We start from the raw sequence: 22,016 nt of genomic DNA on the forward strand, positions 1-22,016 counted from the left end.
AAGAAAAGTGACACTGCTGCAGCAAAGGTGCAAATTCAACTCAGAAAGAAAAGTGGCATCAATTTCAAAGTCTATAACTAGGTACACTTCAATATCAAATGCTCAGTGGGAGGCCAAGAACTTCAATATTTATTGAGCACATTATACTTTCTCATTACACAAATACGTATTGCGCTACAACACAAACATCTTGTATTCACGAAAGACAACAGATGGCATCATTTGAAATGTTGCATTAACATTCAGCTTAGCTTTGGTTGCCAGAATGAATGTATTAATTCATGAACCTTGAGGTCACAAGGTCTTCAAGCAAATACTCAAATTTACCCTTCTCATATATATACAGTATTCACAAAACATATTAAACGTACACACTTCAAAATGAATAAATTGCAAAATAAATGCCGTCAGATGATCCACTAACCTCTGGCGATTGTGTCAATTACCCTCTGCACAAGTAATTAAAATAATTTGCAACAATAGGGGATGAATATCAAATTCATCTCCGGTGCATGGTCATTGATGGGTAGCTAAGTAGCTGCACTTTAGCAGGATACTCTGAATATGACAAGAAATGTAATAAGAAGGATTTTTATCATATGGAACAGTTTAGCTTTTCTGGTATGTTAAATTGTTTGAATAATGTTACACTTAACACTTTTACACTTATCCAGGCTTGACAGGGAATTTACAGTAAGCCAGACAGACGCATTAGCAACTTTATGGCAGACTTCAGTTGCTATCATCATCTTTAAAGAAAAGAAGGGATAATTGCAAGAAATTAAAAGGAAGATTACATCATTTTGAATTCACATCAAAATATATTATTGATTCAGTTTTATGGCAATGATGGCTGTTTATCTCACAAGTTATTTATATTATTTACTCAGAGGAGGTTTTTTTTTGTTGCCATCGTGGCTCCTTTCATATCCTTTCCTGGAGCTAGAAAGAAGTAACTGATGAAACATTGTTTCTCTTTGTGTTCTGCGCTAAAAGAAAGTATGTATTTTAACACAGATTTGTCTTCCTATGACATTCCATAGTATTGGACAACAAGCCAGTTAGACTGACCCCAGTAGGGTCAGAGTTGAGGTATTTAGCCATTTATGGGTAGTGTTAAGTCACATCAACTGAGTAGGTGTCATGCTGTACCAGCTCAAGCTGCACTCCCTTCAATGGAAGTTGTGCATCCTAAGGGACAATCCCTCCTAGGGAACACAGACAAATTCGGTCAAATCAGCTTCAATGCAGCTACATCAATATTAAACAACTGGCCAATGTGTAGAAGAGGCAGGCAACATATGAAAGTGGGAAGCCATGCAAGAACCCATTCTCAGCAAAGATCAAAGATTTCACTTGTGTGCCCCCGAGGCATTTTTTAAATGTTTTGATCAAAACTTGTGAAATGAGTTTCAAATTAGCTGCAACTTAAAAATAAGTGTATATTGACAATGGTATTCAAGTCTCTTAAAAATAGAGACCATGTTATCTATAATTAGGAGTGATCTCAAATCAAATCTCCATAACCAAACAATCCTGAACTTAGAGAAAGATTAAATCTGGATCTGGACTTTGTGGCTCTGGCCCATCCTTGCTTTTAAAGGATGTCTGTGGTTGCATTAGGTTTAGGAGAGGAGGAGGAAATGTAGATGGAGAAAATAAAGGTTTTCTTCTGGCCAGAAGAGTCCTCTCATAGAAAGAAAAACAAGATAGAGGGAAAATATGCAAGGAAGAAACACAGTCTTGACTGACGTGAAGCATGTACCTGCTGTGCCCTAAATTTCCTATGCCACATTAATGGACTGACATGGCTGTCACTATTAAAATAGTGTGTGTTCTGGAGTACCATACTTAGCAATTATGCAGTCCTATTCATCTTCTAAGTGCTGTACAAAACTTAAATCACAACCATTATGAGGTAGCTAAGTATTACTGCAATTTTACAAATAAGAAAACCAAGGCAGAGACGGATTATTATGATGTCCCCAATTCAGTAAACCACCTAAGCACATGTAACTTTAAGCACCTGAGTGCTTCCATTGATGTAATGAGCTTTAAGTTAGGCACAACCTTAACTATATTGCTGCATCCAGGCCTAAGTGATAATATAAATCCAGGAAGGGAAATAGTGGAAGAGCTGGGATTAGAATTCAGGATTTCCTAATAGTCTTATGCTCAGTCCATTAGAAAACAGTGGGATGCCTTAACTGTAACAACTCCCTTAACTTGATATTCTTTTAATGACAACTTTAAGTTTTAACAGACTAGCTCACTGTCAGCTCACATTCTGAAATAACCCAAGAAGAATTTATCTGCTCAGTTAACTGGTCTGCTACACTGTTTATGAGAAGGCTGGCAATAAAGTCAAAAGAAATGTTACAATCTTATTGTTTATAAAAGCAAGAGAACATTGTGTGTGTGTGTGTGTGTGTGTGTGTGTGTGTGTGTGTGTGTGTAAATGATTTGGCTGCCTGCCTTTGTGTGTACCCTTGCGTGGCTGGGGTGCCTCTGCCCTGCCCTTTATTCTTCCTCTGACAGCCCTTTTACAGAGACTCCACACCCTTGCTCTTCCAATCACCATTGTTCTTGGGGTGTGGGTTTACTGGGATTTAAACTCAAAGTCCCAGAAATCTATCCCAAGGCAAAGGCCAAGTTCCATCATAGAGAACCTCAGGGCCCAGGTTCCTTCATAAAGTCAATTTAAGGAGTTCTTAGAGGGAGACCCATCCTGGGGTTTGGCTTATAGCTGTTCTGCTCAGTGGTGCCTCCCTTGTAGACCTCCCAGAGTTAGCCCCCTCAGACAAATGATTCAGCTCTCTTATAAGGAACTGAACGCTTGAGGGTCCCTCCCTGTGCCACGTCTCTGGTTAGTTCGTTTAGCAAGCCTGCTCCAGGCCTCAAGCCTCCTGCAGGTTACTCGCTCACTCCCCCTGCTCTCTCACAGTGGGTCGGTCAAACAGAACAAATTCTTTATTGTTCTTCTTTCAGATTTCTGATGTCTTTAAAACAGACACCCCAAAATGACAAATGAGTATATCTTGTGACAAACATATGCTGTGGTATTTTCCATCACCCATTATACGATTAATATGTACTCTATAGGTGAAATCTTGGTCCCACTGAAGTCAATGGGAGTTTGGCCATTGACTTCACTGGGACCAGAATTTCATGCCTTGTATTTTGTGTGTGTGTACAGGATGTATATATAATCTGCAGGATATACATTTTCTTATATAGACCCCCTTCCTGCAAACACGTAGGCCTTGTCTACACTAATGCTGTAAGTCAATCAATCTAAGTTATGCTGGTTAAGTTATGTAAATTACGTAACTTAAGTCAATGTAGCTTCCATTGACTTAACGAGAGACACTTTCCCATTGACATAGCTTCCATCTCTCTTGAAGGTGTTTTAATTAAGTCGACAGGAGAGGGCTCTCCCATTGAATTATCGCATCTTCAGCGGCACCCGTTTTTAGTCCATATTACAAAATGAAGATCTGATTTACAAAGATTCCAATGTTTGACACTGTCTAGATCCATGGTTATGGTCTGAGCCATTAGGAAAATCACCATTTGAAAATTTGGGTCTAGATCCTTATGCACATGCTTAATTTTACTCATGTAACTATTCCTTTTAATTTGGACTGCTATGGAACTACACATGGCGGTAAAGTTAAGCATGTGCCTAAGTATTGCAGGACTGATATCACGATATTTCAGCAGCCAGCTTTGTAAAGAACTAACAGAACTAGTTTACAAAGCTCACTATCTCTGTTATTAGAGACAGTATATACATAGCCCAGCATAATGAGGCCTTGATCCAGATTCTGGCCTCTAAGTACTAACCTAATGTAAATATTAAATAATCATTGTTTGACTTTGTCTAGTTTTTACTTGTTTCTTCTTTCTGCTCTCTCTCTCTCACACATACACACACTCACTTGGTTCACTCCTTTTTTATTCCTTGTCAGTGGTTGGCCTGAAGCAAAACATTTGGATCCTACCTGGGTGTTAGGAATCCAAATTAGAATTAAGACCCGAATTTTCAAATGGCTTTTTTCCTCATGGCCCAAACCATAACCACGGATCTAGACAGTGTCAAACATTGGAATCTTTGTAAACTAGATCTTCTGTTTGCGATTTGAAACTCTCTCTTTCTCTTTCCTTCTGTGTCTAGCTGTCCCTTTCCCTCAAATTCATTGAAATTACACTGAACCCCAGGCTTAATTTGTGCCAGGGCTTGCCAGGGCTTAGCCCTGGCACCTCTAGGCTTGCCCAGCACCTCTGGGCTTGCTGCATCAGTTATGAAATTAAAGAAATTGCTTGAGCCCCAGCTCCTAATTGCTCGAGCCCCAGCACCTATTTCATTACAAATTAAACACTGACTGAATCCCTGAAATCCTGACCTACGTATGTGTCACTGAGAATAGATTTTTCCTACAAATTCTTTGCAGCAAACAGTGGTGCCACCACTGATCCCCTTGGCCCCCTCTTATCTCAGGAATATGTAAGTGGAAGAGGTGGCCAGGATGTGACTCTTACTATCTGTTGTTTCAGTCCTTCAAAGATTTAAGGAGGTATGTCATCATCAGAATTCTGAGCAATCCCACTAAAGTAAGTAGCAGAGATGGTTGGAAAATGGACTTTTTACCCTCATGGAAAATTTCAATGAAAAATTCTAAAAAATGGGAGTTGTAGTTCAGGTGCCTCGTGCTCTCATTCTCCTCTGTAAGTCAGACTTGCTAGTGGGACTGCATCACTTATGATGCCCCATGGTTTCATCTCCTGGTGAATCACAGGTGGTTATGATGAATCATTCAAGACGTAGTCTGGCTAGAATGTCCAGCCCATAGAGGAGAATGGGGACATGAAAAGAAACCATGAGGCACTACAGTCCAAAAGCCTAACTGAAATATTTCAATTCTGGGGCATCTGGTTTTTCAATAAAAAAAATCAAAATTTTCCTCAGAAAGTGGTAACTTTTAGTGAAAAATCATTAGTCCCCAAACCCCCAAAACATTGTCAATGGAAAATTTTTGACCAGCCCCATCCAACAGGACTACTCACAATGCATAAAGTTCAATAGATGTCTGAGTCTTTGTATGATCAACACAAAGAAATTACTGTTCAGCCTGGGGTAATAACATGTTTTTTACAATCTTCTTTGAAAATTGCCTTATTCAATTTTAATTTTTAACAAAATGATATTTATAGCAAAAAATATTAATGTAGATGCTATTTTACCTGTGCAGAAAAGTAAGGAAAGCTAGAGAATTTGGCGGTCTCAAATATCATTCTTAATTTGCACTATTGTAGGTATCTGGGTGCTTCAGGGAACTGAGACCCTGATCTTGCATTATAGGAGCTTTGCCATTGACTTCAGTGTATGTGGGATCATGCCCTGGGAGAGAGTCTATGGAGACTTCTACTTCTACATTACTCATGCTCTAGGAATGCAGATAGAGCTGCATGCTGTTGTATTACTTGAGAACTAGTATGTAATCATGTAATTAAAGGGAACATAGTAATGCAGAGGGGCAAATTTATAATTATATGTTCAGTTTTAACTGGAATTTTCTAACGTCTGAGTGTGTAAATGCGACGCCAACATTGCATTAATGTAGTTTCTTCCTTTAGTTTTCTATTATACTGTATCTATAGATATATATACACACAGAGACACAAAATGAGTGTGAATAATGCATTATACATTATATATATGTATAATGCATTATTTACACACACATACAAAATGAAAGGGTTAGTCAAGAAAGCTATTTCCAAAACAACTAGAAGGAACAAAGGTTTTATTCTCAAGCTTGATGAAACATTTTGTATTTCGAATTTCTAAAGTGAAATGCAAAATTTGCATCTCACTTACAAATATTAAAAATAAACTTTCTAACAAAAAGAGAATTTCAGTTGTGGAATACAGTGCTATCTATTTTAATCTCTAAAGCAAAAAGCAATGATCTCACAATTAGCAATTAGTTTGTTGCTAAGAGAATTTGTAGGTTTTTATAACAAAAACACAAAAAGTGTACTGTATGCATTGAATTTCCCTGTTGCAAATCAAACAGACGGGCATGAAATTAGCAAATTTCAGATACCAGTATTTTAGAAATGTAGAACCCAATCATGTCATCCTTACTCAAGACTGGAATGTAATAGGAGTTTTGCCTGAGGAAGAACTGCAGGTTGGGGTACTTCTCTTGTCTTTCAATATTAACTCAAGCTTTGTTATATATGTGAAATGCTGTGAGATCTAATACTGAAGAGAAAATACAGAACAAGTGTTAAATTCCACTGAAAATTTTAGTGAATTTAATTTTTTCAGGTGGATCACTGATGCACAAAAATATTATTAATAATCAGTGATAATTATATAATTAATGAATCACGGATCCACATAAAGAAGTTCATATGAATACATAAATAATTATTGTCCAAATTAAGCATCCGATACTGCACCCACAAAACATTTTGGAACATTAGTTAACAGCTTGACAGTATATTTTACATTAGATAAAAGCAGGAGATAATTTGGATAACTAATGACATAATTCAGTCTGGGCAGACATCTCACAAAAAGCAGACAATTTCTATCTCCCTCAAAACATTTCAGGAACCTATTTTTATCTCTGCCCCACCTGCTTAATTTTCATCTGCATATTTTTTTTCCGAGGTGAAAACAAGGGGGGGGGGGATTAGAAACTCTAGAGGGCTGAGTGGTTTTTAACTTCTCTAAACTGAGAATACATTAACTTCTGCTTGTTAAAGCACACAGCACTTTCCAGTGCTTTAAGATGTTTCAAGGCTGTAGAATAGCTAAAACTATACAGTAAACAAGAAATTCAAGGCAAAAAGATAAAGAGAATCTCTCTCGCATTTTGCTATAGATATGCAAAATTCTAATTATTTCGTGAAAAACATTTTGAATACAGCAGATCGCAAATAAAGGTATTGTTACAGCTGCTTCATCAGGTTGTTTCCTCTGTATTCATTTCCCTAAGCCATCACTGTGCTGAGCATATAAAGTCTGGGTGCTATGACAATAACCATTTGTCTACATTGCTATTCAGGCCTGAGCAATGAAAGAGTATGAATTGCGAGACATAAGACAAAACCTCTCTGCTAATGCAAAAGTGCCATGGATTCACGGGTTTCCATTATAAATAGCTGAATGAATTTCCTGGGTCAAGACTACTATATTTGGTTGAACTCAGCACTGAATAATCTCTGCTTGAGCTTTCCAAAAGCATGTTTGTCGGGCAATCACAGAAAATTGCATAGGCATAAGGGTATATTACTATGAAGTTTTCATTGTTGAATTCTCTCTCCTTTCTTTCCATCAGTGGGTGGGGTTCTCAGGGGATTGTAGCATTTCAGTGATTCCTGAAGCTTTAGGATAACCTATTTAACAGAAATGAGAAAACATATAAATCCAGTACTGACACTGCCATAATCTAGCCTGGCTGTGTGTTCTCTTTCAGTCTCTGCACCTGGTACTTGCCTGTGTGTGTGTGAGAAGTTCTGAGAGAGTCACCAGGTAATGGCGCACTCCACAGGCTCCTGCAGGATATGTGGTCACTTTAAATAGACTGCTGAGGTTTAACTCTTTGAACTCAGATCAGTGGGAAACCATCAATGCAGAGGCTCCACACCTCTGAGGCTCTTGCATTCTCCCTTATTCCTGACAACAGGGCTCCAGTGCATCCATGCTGAAAAGGCTACCCCAGCCAATGGCATCCCTGGGTGCCTCTCTTTAAAGAGAACCCCTTCCCCCAGTACAGACAGAGTGGGATAGCAGAAGGATAATATGCCGTGGGGCTGTCTGAACCAGTAGAGAGATGATCCAGATACCCAAACACGCTCAACACTCTCTTGGCCCCCCATTCTCCATGTTTGTTACCAATGGGAATTACCTGTTCAGTTTCCAGGATGAAAAGATAGTGACCAGAATTTAGGACCAAATCTTGCTTGCACTGAAGTCAGTAGCAAAATTCCTTTCAACCCCATTAGGCTCTGGATTGGGCTCTTAAGTATTGAAATCAAATTTTTGTAAGCTTGCATATAAACTATTTACCAGTGAAGGAATCTATCTTAAAACCCCCAAATTTAATTTTACAGTATTTTTCAAATGCCTCACGATTTCTGACATGCTTTTGCATTCCAAGGGACCCAACTCCTCTGTAGTTTTCTCTTCACTGAAGAACCCCCATTTAAGGGATGATCCAGGGTGACAGCATCTGAGAAGAGCTATAGAAGCCTGGCGTCAAAGGAGTTGTGCTCTCAAGAAGCCGTGAAAAGCAGCAGAGAGCATTGTCACTCCTGTGGATCCCAGATATCCATGGGATTTTGGAGTGGTAGCATGCCCATTCTGCAGGGAGACAGACCCTGCCATCCCCAAGTGAACTATTTTGGGAAAACTGTGCAAGCAACCATCAGTGAGGATGACTGCAGGTAACCTTCTGGTATCTCCTTCATAGGGTTCTACTGTCTTTGTATGGATGGACAGAATGAAGAATGACTGCCAGTGCTCCTTTGCTGTATAGCAGCACACCACCCATTATTATGGGCAGTGACTAAATAGCACATCTTAGCCCTCATTATAGAATAAAGGATGAGCTTCCAGCTCACCAAAGCATTTAGGCATCAGCCTGATCCACAGCCCATTGAAATCAAAGTCTTCTTTCACTGAGTTCAGTGAGCACTGGATCAAGCCCAATGTGCTTAGCCTTAACCAATGATTTCAATGGGACTTAACCACATGCTTAAAGTTGAGCATGTGTTTAAGCACTTTGCTGAATAGGGATGGACTTAAGCAGATGCGTTAAGGTAAGCACAAATTCTTAAGTGTTTTGCTGAATTCATGGAATAAGCAATTCTGGAAATGGATTTCTGACTTCACTGCAACTATTCCTACATGCGTTTTGTCATTTGTCCAGTACTATGTATTTTAGTGCATTATTTTTTTGCTTACATTCCATTATGCTGAACTAGGAACAATGATGGAGATAAGGACTAATTACAAGTACACATCACTGTAAATTAAAAATGAAACAATAAAATATGCAGTGTACCCAAGAAAACTTCAGGTGAGTACTTTATAAATTATTCATCTATATAAACCACTATTAGTTAAGGGATCGTTTACAAGTCTCTCAAAATCACTGCGATTGCTGGAATATCTTCTCTCTCTCCTCCATGAACTTCAGAATGAGTCAGCAGCGTCGGCAGGTTTTCTTGGGTAGGTTTTCAGGACTTATTTTTGCTTACAGGCATTAACAGCTATTAAATTAATTCTCTTCATTTCATATTTGATACAGAAGATGGAAAATGTGTAGGGAAAAATATATCCTCATGGTGCCTTAACCCATTAACTTTTAAGAATACTTTGTACTGGAAAATAATTTTGTCATTTCAGTTTTATTCTCCTTAATTTTGGCTTCAGTGGAACAGCTTACATAAGTACGGGTTTGTAGGAATTCATCCTTATGTTGTAATGTGACGACAAATTGATTTAACTGCAATAAGCCACTCATCTAGGAGGTGCATTTCAGGGTCCTGGCAAGAGTTTCTGGATGGGTCGGTGTTAGATCTGTACAGATCACTAATGTAAACCACTAAAAATCACTTTTATATTCATTCCTTGGCTTTCTGGCCCTGTTTTGGGGGGAAGAGGAAAAGAAACATAAGGAATGCCTCTGCTAAATACTAATAAAATAATCATACTCAGTATCACAAAACACTGAATGCAGAGAATCAGCCATAGGCTAAACTGCTATTAGTTACACCAATAAAAATATTCAATAATTCCATATTGGAGACGATAGAATTACTCTGAATTTAAGTAGGTGAATTTAACCCATTAGCTCTTGCCTTGTGATATGCAGCTTCAATAGTTCCCTGGTCGTCTGGACAGGCAAGGGAAGGCACTATTTCACTTCTGTCAGAGGCTGCAGCAGAATCTCTTTGCCTCCAGCATAGAGCAGATACACTGTTCCCTTCAGAATTTCTATTGCTGCCTTGCCACTCAACAGCTTGTAAGATGTACTGACAGCAAATGTTCCACTCTCTATATCGCTCTTCGCAGCCTAGAATCATAAAAACATCATCTCTAAACTGCATCCTCCACCTTCTGTTAAGCCTATTGTTTCAAATAGTGACATAACACTCAAGAATATAGGAGCTAACCACCTACAAGAAATTCCAAAGAGGGGAGGACATTCACAAGGGCACTAAGCAGTGGATTTGTCTGTCTCTCCCAGAATGCCATTATATTCGTCTCCTCTGAAACACAAAACAACTCCTGATCACTGGCACTGGCAAAGCACCTGCAATTAAACCACACAGTGGCAGAGTTATAAGCCAGTGGATTCTCATCTTCATAAGTCAGTTGTTAATGAGGCTTCCATGTACCAATGTGACAAGGAAACAACATGTTTTTGTCTGCACTTTTTCTCCAAAGTGAACCTAAATCCTAAAACTCACATGGTGTTTGAGAATCCTTGCTAAAATATTCTCCTATCTGGAGTGCTATAATCTAATATTGCTTGAAGCACCATCAATCCTAACCTTGCTCCGAATGTGGATCTCATCCACAACACCTTTCTGAATGTGGTCAGTGCAGATGGGAAAATTACTAGGGCAGAAAAAGATGATTCCCAGTTTCCTGCTTCTGAATTATTACCCTTCAGAGAGAGCAAGGGAGATCTATGTTGGCATTTGCAATTCTGCTTTTACCTGGGGCATATATTACCAAACTACAGGGCCTTGTAGCAGAAATATTATTAACTGTATATTCTGGTATCCACATACACAGTCCTGGATTTTGAATAGTCCTCATGTCCTGCTAGGAAGTTTGTCTTTTTCAGGAACTCAAGCCTCGGTTCTCCAATACATCCAAATGCAGCTCAGACGTAGTAGAGAACGGCAGTTACAGGGAATTGGTTGTAGCTCCCTGATCATCAGCAGCTCAGCCCTGGCAAAATTTAAAGCAGCAGGGGATCACACTTAACTTTCATGGCTGGACTAGTAGTGGAGGTCAGCCTCACCATGTCCTTGGACCTCTCCCCACCCCATCCCTATCCCGCGCCTTCTTCCTCCTCACACTGGACCAGCCATACACTAGCAGAGAATCCAACTACAGTAGGGCAGGAATTTCCTGCTACGAACCTATGGCCAGTTTTTAAAGCCACTTTTTACACAGCGCAAGTTGGCCTTAGCAGTTCAGAGACTCCAACTTTCAGTGTGGAGCTCACCCTGCAGGGCAAGATATCTTCATCAAAACAGGCTGGACTTTGCAGCCCAGGACTAATCAGAATAACCTATTTGTAGCCCACTATATTTGTAACCATATCGTGTAGAAGCAGTTGCATTGATTCAATAGCTGTATATCATGCCACCAATCTTTAAGCAGAACTCTTCACTGAAGTCAATGAGAAATTCTGCTTAAAATTCAATTGAATGATATAGCCCATAATTAAGGTCAAACCTCTTGCTCCCTTTCATGAGCAGTTACTCAACAAGCATCCCACTGCCTATTCATGCACATTAACCCTTGCTGGCTCAGGTAGGGGCCTCACAATCTGGTCCCAACTAAAGCAAATAGGAACACTTACAAATCCAGACAAATATTACATATGTACAGGGATCTCACTTAAACCATTTCTTCCATTTTGAAACATGCTACTGTTTGAGTCAATTTCCTTCTACCCAAAATGGGCAATAGTTGTAGAATCAGACCCAACCCATGCCTGCCAATAGTGGGGGGCAGACAAGGGCAGCTGGCTTCAGCAGTGTAACTGAGCATGCTCAGTCCATGTGAGCATGCTCAGTACAAGCCAAGCAGCAAATGCGAGATGGGGGACAGATTTCACAACACTGCAACATTTTCTAAATTTAAATTTCATTGGTGAAATTATTGAGGTAAAAAAACCTGAAAAAATCTAAACATTTTATTTTGAAATTTTCTAAACAAAACATTTCAATTTGAAATGACTTTTTGTACTGAAATTTTCTTTAATTTTAAAAATTAAAATAATGTTAATTAAAATTATTGTTCAAAATCAAAATAGAATGTTTTGTTAACCCCCTTTTTTTCAACTTTTCATTCCCCCCCAAAAAAATTAAAAATTGTTTGGTTAAATCCAAGATGATTTTTTCCTCCAATTTTTCAAAATTGTCACTGAACCAAAAGATCTGTTCTTCACCTAGCTCTAATTGTGATACCTTCACTCATATTCAGTGGTCAGTGCCTTGTTCCACAAGTAGTTCCATTTACTTCAGCAGGGCAAACTCATGATGGATACTATTCAATATGAAAAAAATCAATGCCAATCTGGCCCATACTTTATAACAATATGTCAGATTGTACATTTATTTCAGAAGTGAGCTATGTGAAAGTACATCCAGCACCATGTTTTAAAAACTGAAGCAAGGGATAAACTTTATCAAACATTAAACATCTTTCTAATTGTCCAATGAAAGCAATTTAAAAAGCCCTGCAATTTTGCAAAACTTTCACTAATTTCCCATTAGCTCTATAAATGACTCAAAATCAAATAAAAAAGATCAGTATTCATATGGAAGCACCTATTATACATACAGTGCACACTTTCAACAGGTTTCTTCTTGCTAAAATTATAGCAAGTTGATACAGGCTCTCCCTTGTGAAACAGCTTTCATTCCCCCTCCCACCCCCCAAAAAATTGTTTCATTTTGAAATCACAGATGGATATTTATTTTCCTTTAAAACGTGTAGACAGTCCCAAATGCCAGACTATAAAATTTACAGTATTTATAAATGTAGTACTCATTACTATAAATTGTTAGATCATTTAATTTCTAGTGTCAGTTGTTTCCTTTGAAAAATTAATGGTCATCCAATAATGACCTAAAATAAAAAAACAATACAAATAATAACAATAATAATGATATATTTGCTTGACCATTTATAGCATTTAGTTGGGGATTGGTCCTGCGTTGAGCAGGGGCTTGGACTAGATCACCTCCTGAGGTCCCTGATATTCTATGATTCTATGAAAAGAATGCCTGCTAACAGGTATGTGTGTGTGTATCTGAGAGAGACAAGGAGAGTGAGATAATATCTTTTATTGGACCAACTTTTGTTTGTGAGAGAGACAAGCTTTTGAGCTTACATAGAGCTCTCCTTCAGGTCTGAGAAACTAAAGACTAGACTACATTGGAAGTGCTACAGCTGCACTGATGCAGCTGTGCTGCTGTAGCACATCTGGTGAAGATGCTTTTTGCCAACGGGAGAGGCAGTAGCTATGTCAGCAGGAAAAGCTCTCCCTTCAACATAGCACTGTCCACATTGGCACTTAGGTCTGTATAACTTATTCACACCCCGAGCAACATAAATTATACCAACGTAAGCGGTAGCATGTACAAGCCCTAACCCAAAAAGTGTTACATGCTAATTACAAGAGTTGAATAAATTATTTATCATACTTAGTTAACACATATTTCAAGGGACTATTCAAAGTGAAGTGGCCCATTAACACCCTTCCAGTCATAGGGAGGAAAGTGGGGGGCATTGTCAGTGGGTTACAAATTGTTGTAATAAACCATATATCCTGCCCCTTCTGCCCCCTCTTGCCTGCCAGAGGGCCCCCCCCCCCACTGCGGCTGGAGGAGTACCAGCCAAATCTCCCCAGTCTCGGACCATTGGACAGCCTGCCCTAGCTGCGCTGGCCAGCCCAGGCACTGGCTGGCCCATTCCAGCCACCGGTTGACTCCGAGTACCAGCCTGACCTCTGGGCTGCCAGTTGGCCCCGAGGACTGTCCCAACCTTTGGGTCAGCCCATGCCACCCCTGGGCACTGGCCAGCCTAAGCTGCCTGCTGGCTCGAGCCACCCTGGGCCACCCCAAACCCTGAGCGCCAGCCGCTGGCCCAAGCTAAGTCCCCGCTGCCCTTGGAGAAGATGGGGAGTGAGGGCAGGACCTCGGGGCACAGCATGGGCAAAGCTATGGCTTTGGTTAGGGGAGGCTTAGCCTCCCCTGGCCTATGATATCTGCCACCCATGCTGATTGGTCAGATATAGAGTGATCACTATGTGAAAAGTGCTCACCAACAGTTGATTTGGTGTTTTTGTCTTTTTCCTGTGTGAGTTCATTCAAGAGTGTAGTAATTGTCTGGTTTCACCCCCACAGTTGTTATTGCGTCTACAATAGATAGATAGATAGATATACTAACTTGATCCATGGCTGAGTCAGTTCTTTACAACGACATTCTAGCTGGTTATAAAATTCTCGAGAGTATTTTCAGAATCTGAAAACATCTGCATGAACTTCAGTATGAAGCTAGATCATTGTTCCTGCTTCGGGTATTTTCCTTTCCCTTTTGGAAGGCATAAGGTTCCCTCAGATGTTTGGGCCAAAGAGCTTGAAGCCCCTTCTTTATCAGCAGAGCTTCCTGACTTTTTTCCTTTCATGCCCATACATACAGATAGCATGGAGGAGCTGCTCCTCCAGGCTGATGCAACCTCCCATCTAGGCAGGGTCGGCTCTGGCTTTTTTGCCGCCCTAAGCAAAAAAAAAAAAGCGGCGGGGGCTGGAGCGGCAAAGCAGGAGGGGGAACACAGCACAGCTGGAGTGGCAAACGGGGAGGGGAACACAGTGGCTGGAGTGGCATAGCTGGGGGGGAACACGACACGGCTGGAGCAGCAAAGCACAGGGAGGAATACAGTGTGGCTGGAGCGGCAAAGGGGAACAAAACAAAAACGGTGCAGCTGGCAAAGCGGGGGGAAAAAACAAAACAAAAAACCCTACAGGGTGGCTGGAGCCAGGGAGCAGGGGGACTCCCTGTGCTGCAGAGTGTGCACCTATCATAGCTTTCCTACTCCGATTTGAACCTTAGCGTTCATAACCTGAGAAGCTAGCATGAACCCCTCTAAGCTTAATTACCAGCTTAGATTTGATCTCGCTGCCACCAGCCAAGAATCTCTAGTGTCTTGGCTCACTCTGGTCTCCCCAAAACCTTCCCTGGGGAACCCCAAGGACTCAGATGCCCTGAGTCTACAACAAAGGGAAATAACCCACTTCACACCACCTCTCTCCCACCCAGAATTTCCTCTCTGGGCTAACCTGAGAGTTACTGATGCAACCTCTTTACATCACAATACCAAGAAGCATGTCTCCTCTCTTCCACAAAGAGACAACTCCCAAAGACAAGGAAACAGAGAAGATTCTATCTCTCTTCCCCCTTAGCTTCTTCCTGCCCTGAGACACTAGGAGAGTTAAACACAGAGAGCAGCTTTTCCCCTCCCCCCTGTCTTTCCTTTCTCCCACCAGTTTCCTGGTGGGTCAACTAGAAAAAAAATCAACAGGTCTTAAAAGCAAAACTTTTAATAAAAAAGGAAAGAAAGAATAGAATAACAGTTCTCTGTAATCTAGATGGTATGATACAGGGCTTTCAACTTATAGAAAATGAATAAACAATAGAAAAGGGATAAACAGCCTTACCCAAAAACAATACAATTTAAAGTACTTATAGCCAAATACACATAAAGACTCCACCAGCCAGATACACAGATGCAAATACAGCAAAACAATTTAAAAGACTATACTTTTGCTAACTTTGTACTTACAACTGGGAAACTGAAGATTAGAAGCTTACAGATAGAAAAGATTCCCTCTCATAGCTGAGAGCCAGACAAAAGACACAGAGCCAAACATCCCCTCCCTCAGCTTTGAAAAATCCAGTTTCCTGATTGGTCCTCTGGTCAGGTGTTTGGTTCCCTTTGTTAACCCTTTACGGGTAAAAGAAACATTAACCCTTAGCTATCTATTTATGACAGCACCGGTCTAGTGGAGGGGTGGGGGAGGGAGCGGGGAGGAGAGAGAGAAGGGGACGGCCAGCACTTCAGCGAGGCACTCGCCCCATGGCCCCAAACGCCGCGCTGCCTGCCAGGGAGGCTCTGCGCCGCTGGTTGGTGGGGAGGGAAGGACGTGGGCTGCCCTGCCGAGTTTGCTGCAGGGCTCTCCCCTCCTCCGCCTCCTACAGGGTGGCTGGAGCAGCAAACAAAAAAAAATAGCATCCGTGTCGCCCCAGGATTGGCTGGAATGCCTCCCTGTAGAATCTGCCGCATCAAGCACAAGCTTGCTCAGCTGGTGCCTGGAGCCGGCCCTGCATATAGGAGACTCTCCTGGCCATGCCTCTATAGCCTGCTTCAGCCCATCCTTATTCTCTCCTGTTTGTCCAATAATCATTTGTCTACCTGACCTTCAAGAGTCCCAGCTTCTGCTTTTAGGGCTTTTTTTGCTCCCATTGCAGTCAATGAAAGTAAGTCACTGATTACAAAGGCATTTCCCATCAAGAATAGTCCTAAGCAAAGGTGTGCTCAGAATTCCCATTCATCCAAATCACAGAATAAATAACACGCAGTAAAATATATATTCTTCACATTCTCTTCAAAAGGAATATTGTCCCAGTGGAAGAGACAATATAATAGCCTTCCCCATTGCCCATAAGGTATTTACAGTGGTGACGAGGTCAAATTCATCTCCTAAGGTCTTCAGGAGTAAAAATATTGTATTTACTTAGACAACACTTTGAGTGCAGCAGAGTCAGGTGATCTCTGAAGACTACATATTTCAGCCAGAATGGACTGGCTAAAAGCCTTCAGGTTTCTGGTAAGCAAAAAAAAAAGTCTATTTTAACCCTTTTTTCCAGTTTGGATATTTGGGAATTTACTGTAAATGACTTAACTCTTAAAACAAAGAAAAAAATCTAAATGAAAATATGAGACCCTAAAATACATGTTCAGTTTCATTGCAGTCATAATGTTTTTGTCGCTTCTCATCTTCCCTTTTGTATTGGTACATTGTCTATTTATGTCATTGATCTCTAGACTGCAAGACAGGGACCTTGTTGTCCTACCACTCTATAAATGGATAGCAAGCTGTTGGTGCTATGTAAATAATAAATAGAAAACCTAAATATTCCCTAGTTTAAAAGGGAATCCATAAAAAAAAATGTATGTCAGGTCATGATATCTATTTCTTCCATCATCCAGAAGCATTTTGCAAGGAAGCTGTGGTCTCCAATAGCTCTTCTACCTATTTTTCATATAACTACTCTCAATTATAGGGGCATCCAGAAATATTTAATGAATGTAAAGAAACAGTATACAACTAAGAAGCAGGTATGTTCATGTCTCAGCACACTTGGTTGCTACCCATATGATGAAGTTGGGACCTCTGAAGGAACTCGGATGTGAGATTGCAGAACTACTATCTGTTCTCTGTAACCTATCATTTAAATCAGTTTCTGTACCAAATAACTGGGAAATAGCTAATGTGACAGCAATTTTTAAAAACGGCTCCAGAGGTGATCCCAGCAATTCCAGGTCAGTAACCCAGGCAAACTTGCTGAAACTATAGTAAAGAACAAAATTTTCAGACACGTAGAGGAACATAATTTGTTGGGGAAGAGTCAACATGGTTTTTGTAAAGGGAAATCATGCCTCACCAATCTATTAGAATTCTTTGAAGGGGTCAACAAGCATGTGGACCAGGGGGATCCACTGGATATATTGTTCTTAGATTTTCAAAAAGCCTTTGACAAGGTCCCTCACCAAAGGCTCTTAAGCAAAGTAAGCTGTCACGGGATAAGAGGGAAAGTCATTTCATGGATCAGTAACTGGTTAAAAGATAGGAAACAAAGGGTAGGAATAAATGGTCAATTTTCAGAATGAAGAGAGGTAAATAGTGGTGTCCCCCAGGGGTCTGTACTTATTCATAAATGATCTGGAAAAAGGGATAAACAGTGAAGTGGCAAAATTTGCAGATGACACAAAACTACTCAAGAAAGTTAAGTCCCAAGCAGACTGCGAAGAGCTACAAAAGGATCTCACAAAACTGGGTAAGTGGGCAACAAAATGTTAGATGAAATTCAATGCTGATGAATGCAAAGTAATGCACATTGGAAAATATAATCCCAAGTATACATATAAAATGATGAGGTCTAAATTAGCTGTTACGACTCAAGAAAGAGATCTTAGAGTCATTGTGGATAGATCTCTGAAAATATCTACTCAATGTGCAGTGGCAGTCAAAAAGGAAACAGAATGTTGGGCATCATTAAAAAAGGGATAGATAATAAGACAGAAAATATGATATTGCCTCTGTATAAATCCATGGTACGCCCACATCTTGAATATTGCATGCAGATGTGGTCACCCTATCTCAAAAAAGATATATTGGAATTGAAAAAAGGTCAAAATGATTGGGGTGTGGAACAGCTTCTTTATGAGGAAAGATTAATAAAACGGGACTTTTCAGGTTGGAAAAGAGACAACTAAGGAGGGACATGATTGAGGTCTATAAAATCTTGACTGGTGTGAAGAAGATTGTCATAAACAGTTAGTTAAGGGTTAATGTCTCTTTTACCTGTAAGGGGTTAACAAACAGTGAACCTGGAATACCTGACCAGAGGACCAATCAGGAGACAAGATACTTTCAAATCTCGGTGGAGGGAAGTCTTTGTTTTGTGTGTTTTTCTTTGTCTGTTGTTCTCTCTGGGTTCTGAGAGTGACCACACGTACCTACAGGCTCTCTAATCTTCTGTTCAAATTTAGTAAGTACAAAAGTAGAAAGGCGGTTTAGTCTTTTTGATTGTTTTCTTTATTTGCAAATGTGTATTTGGCTGGAAGGTTTTTAATGTGTATTTTGCTGGAAAGATTTTTAATTTGTATGTATGCTGGGGGGAGGATTCTCTCTAGTGTCTATAAGCTGAAAGACCCTGTAATATTCCATCTTGATTTACAGAGATAATTTTTACTTTTTATTTCTTTTATTAAAAGCTTTTCTTTTTTAAAGACCTGATTGATTTTTTCCTCTTGTTAAGGTTCAAAGGAACTGAGTCTGTACTCACCAGGGAATTTGTGGGAGAAGAGACAGAGAGGAGGGGGGGGAAGCTGAATTTCCCCTTTGTTTTAGATTCACGGAGCTTGAATCTGTATTGCCTCTGGGTGAGGGGAAAAGAGGAGGGGGAGAAGGTAACATTCCTCTCTGTTTTAAGATTCAAGGAGTTTGAATCACAGTGATCTCCTAGTGTATCCAGGGAGGGGAGGATCTAGGAGGAAAAAAGGAGGGAGGGGAATGGTTTATTTCCCTTTGTTGTGAGACTCAAGAGGTTTGGGTCTTGAGGGTCCCCAGAGAAGGTTTTGGGGGGACCAGAGTGTATCAGGCACTCCAAGTCCTGGTTGGTGGCAGCACTACAAGATCTAAGCTGGTAATTAAGCTTAGCGGGGTTCATGCTGGTACCCCATCTTTTGGGCTCTAAGGTTCAGAGTGGGGTTTTATACCATGACAAAGATAAATAAGGAAGTGTTATTTACTCTGTCTCATAGCATAAGAACTAGAGGTCAACAAATGAAATTAATAGGCAACAGATTTAAAACAAACAAAAGGAAGTATTTTTTCACACAATGAACAGCCAGTCTGTAGAACTCTTTGCCAGAAGATGTTGTGAAGTCCAAGATTATAACAGGGTTAAAAAAAGAACTAGAAAAGTTTATGGAGCATAGCTCCATCAATGGCTATTAGCCAGGATGGGCAGGTATGGTGTCCTTAGCTTCTGTTTGCCAGAAGGTGGGAATGGGGACGGGGGATGGATCACTTGACGATTACATGTTTTGTTCATTCACTCTGGGGCACCTGGTATTGGCCACTATCAGAAGACAGGATACTGGGCTAGATGAACCTTTGGTCTGCCTCAATATGGCCATTCTTATATTCTTATGTTCCTAATAGACTTAAAATCACATCCCTTCCTGGATTTGCCTACTCCAGAAAGTCTAGAGATGAAAACATCAAAATTAGTTTCTTCCTTTCACTTATAAAAGAGTGAATGGCCTTACAGGTCTTGTCATAGCAAGCACCAAACATAAACAGATTAGAGATTTTTGGAGGCTTTCATCAGATTATAGCTAACAGAATACACTCATGCTGGAGATCAGCCAGACACCAGAAACCAAGATGATGCCCAATCTGGCCTTAAAAATCTACAATTTATGTTACAGCAGAAAATAAAGTCAGACCTCATGCACTCTGTAGCACACTGGACATAAATTCCACGACACAACTCAATGCTGAATCCTGTGGCATCATCCAGTACATTTTAAAGGAGAGTTTAACTAAACAGAGTACTAAGCAGAGCATTCCTTCTCTTGTTTAGTTTGATGTTAAATAGACTACTATTCTCAAAACATTGATGGTTGGCAACATTTTCCATGCCCCCTCTCCCATTTTCAGTTGTCACAGAGTTGCAGAATTTTGGGTGGACAACAGAGAATGCCATCGTAGATGCTGTTTGAGGAAAGCTGAAAGGTTTGGGCTCATGAAGTTCTTGATGCTCAGGAAAAGATGGGAGGTGGCACTGGCCTTTTCACACCCTGTGAAAGCTATTGAGTTATTGCATCTCCTCCTCTTGTGAGAATAATCTCCTATCCTCTGCCCCAGCAGCCATTGGTAGCAACCTGCCGTTCTTCTTCCAACCTATCAAGGTCTGTCACTTGATCTAACAGCAATGGAGAATTACATTAGCTGGATACATTGCTAAGATTAGTGGGAGCGAAAGAGTTAACAATGTTGAGTTTTACATGCAAGGTATTAAACCCCCCATTAACATGACTAGAGAAACTTCACTCCGCTCTTAAAGCTGTCAGTTTGTAGACTCAGGAGGATAATACTGCATTGGGTTACAACACGGGTCGGCAACCTTTCAGAAGTGGTGTGCCAAGTCTTCATTCATTCACTCTAATTTAAGGTTTCACGTGCCAGTAATACATTTTAACATTTTTAGAAGGTCTCTTTCTCTAAGTCTATAATATACAACTAAACTATTGTTGTACGTAAAGTAAATAAGGCTTTAAAAATGTTTAAGAAGCTTCATTTAAAATTAAATTAAAATGCAGAGCCCCCCGGACCGGTGGCCAGGACCCAGGCAGTGTGAGTGCCACTGAAAATCAGCTTGTGTGCCACCTTTGGCACACGTGCCATAGGCTGCCTACCCCTGGGTTGCAAAAGGGTCAGAGACTGAGTAACCATTGGGGCTGGAAACTTGTTTCAAATAAGAAGCTTAGATTGCAAAGCTAAATTTTGCAACAGTTGTTGATTCTAAAGTCAATTCTGCAGCAATTGCAGAATCCCAGAAAACATGAAGCTGCGCATACAGTAGAAGAAGTCAGAAGTTTCTCATGAGCTTCCTATGTAAGTCTGCATAGAGTAGGGATACTTTATCCTGGGACATCCCCTCAGTCCCTGTACTTGTTCCTGTTTCCCAGGTACTACAGAAGGTACTGACAATGTCGAGAAGGGAAAAGCATAGAGAGAGATTCTGATCCTGTCTGTTGATTATGCTGATCGTGGTTCAACTCAAATCTACAATTCCTCACAGAGATCCCTGTGGTCCTGTGGGAAGTGGTGCAGTGACCAAAACAGAGAAATGCAGCAAAGGGACAGTTCTGTAGTCAAAGACTCCCTGATGTGCAAATGTTTGCTGAAAGGGAATCTTTGAAAAATGCAAGATTTAAGGAACAACCTGTTCAGCTCCAGTTTGCAGGCTGGGAAACATAAAATCAATACATCATACAACAGAGTTGATAGGGTTTTTGTCCTGTAAGCAAAACCAGATTCAGGAAATAAAACTTTCTTTTCAAGAGTTAAGTTAGTAATGATTAATTATCTAGTGAATAAGGTAGTAGAGGGTAAATCTGCTCAAACACATGCATCTGCTCTAGCCTCTCTTTCCCTGGGACTAAGCAGAAACAGGGAGTTTGGTGCTCTGCTCAGAACTACCAGCCTTGCCAAACCTACTGAACTGCAACATTACTCCCCTTGAGACCCTAGAGAATTGTTAAATAATCTACATTGAATTGATAACTCCAGGTGCAACACTCAGAGATTTACTTGCTACATTGGCATGTCTTACACCTTTATGCTGGTCCACCAGGGTCTGAGAACTGGCTCTTCCAAAACCGAATCAG

This window comes from Chelonoidis abingdonii, chromosome 1 (genome assembly GCF_003597395.2).
Source record: "Chelonoidis abingdonii isolate Lonesome George chromosome 1, CheloAbing_2.0, whole genome shotgun sequence".
NCBI classification, from domain to species: domain Eukaryota; kingdom Metazoa; phylum Chordata; order Testudines; family Testudinidae; genus Chelonoidis; species Chelonoidis abingdonii.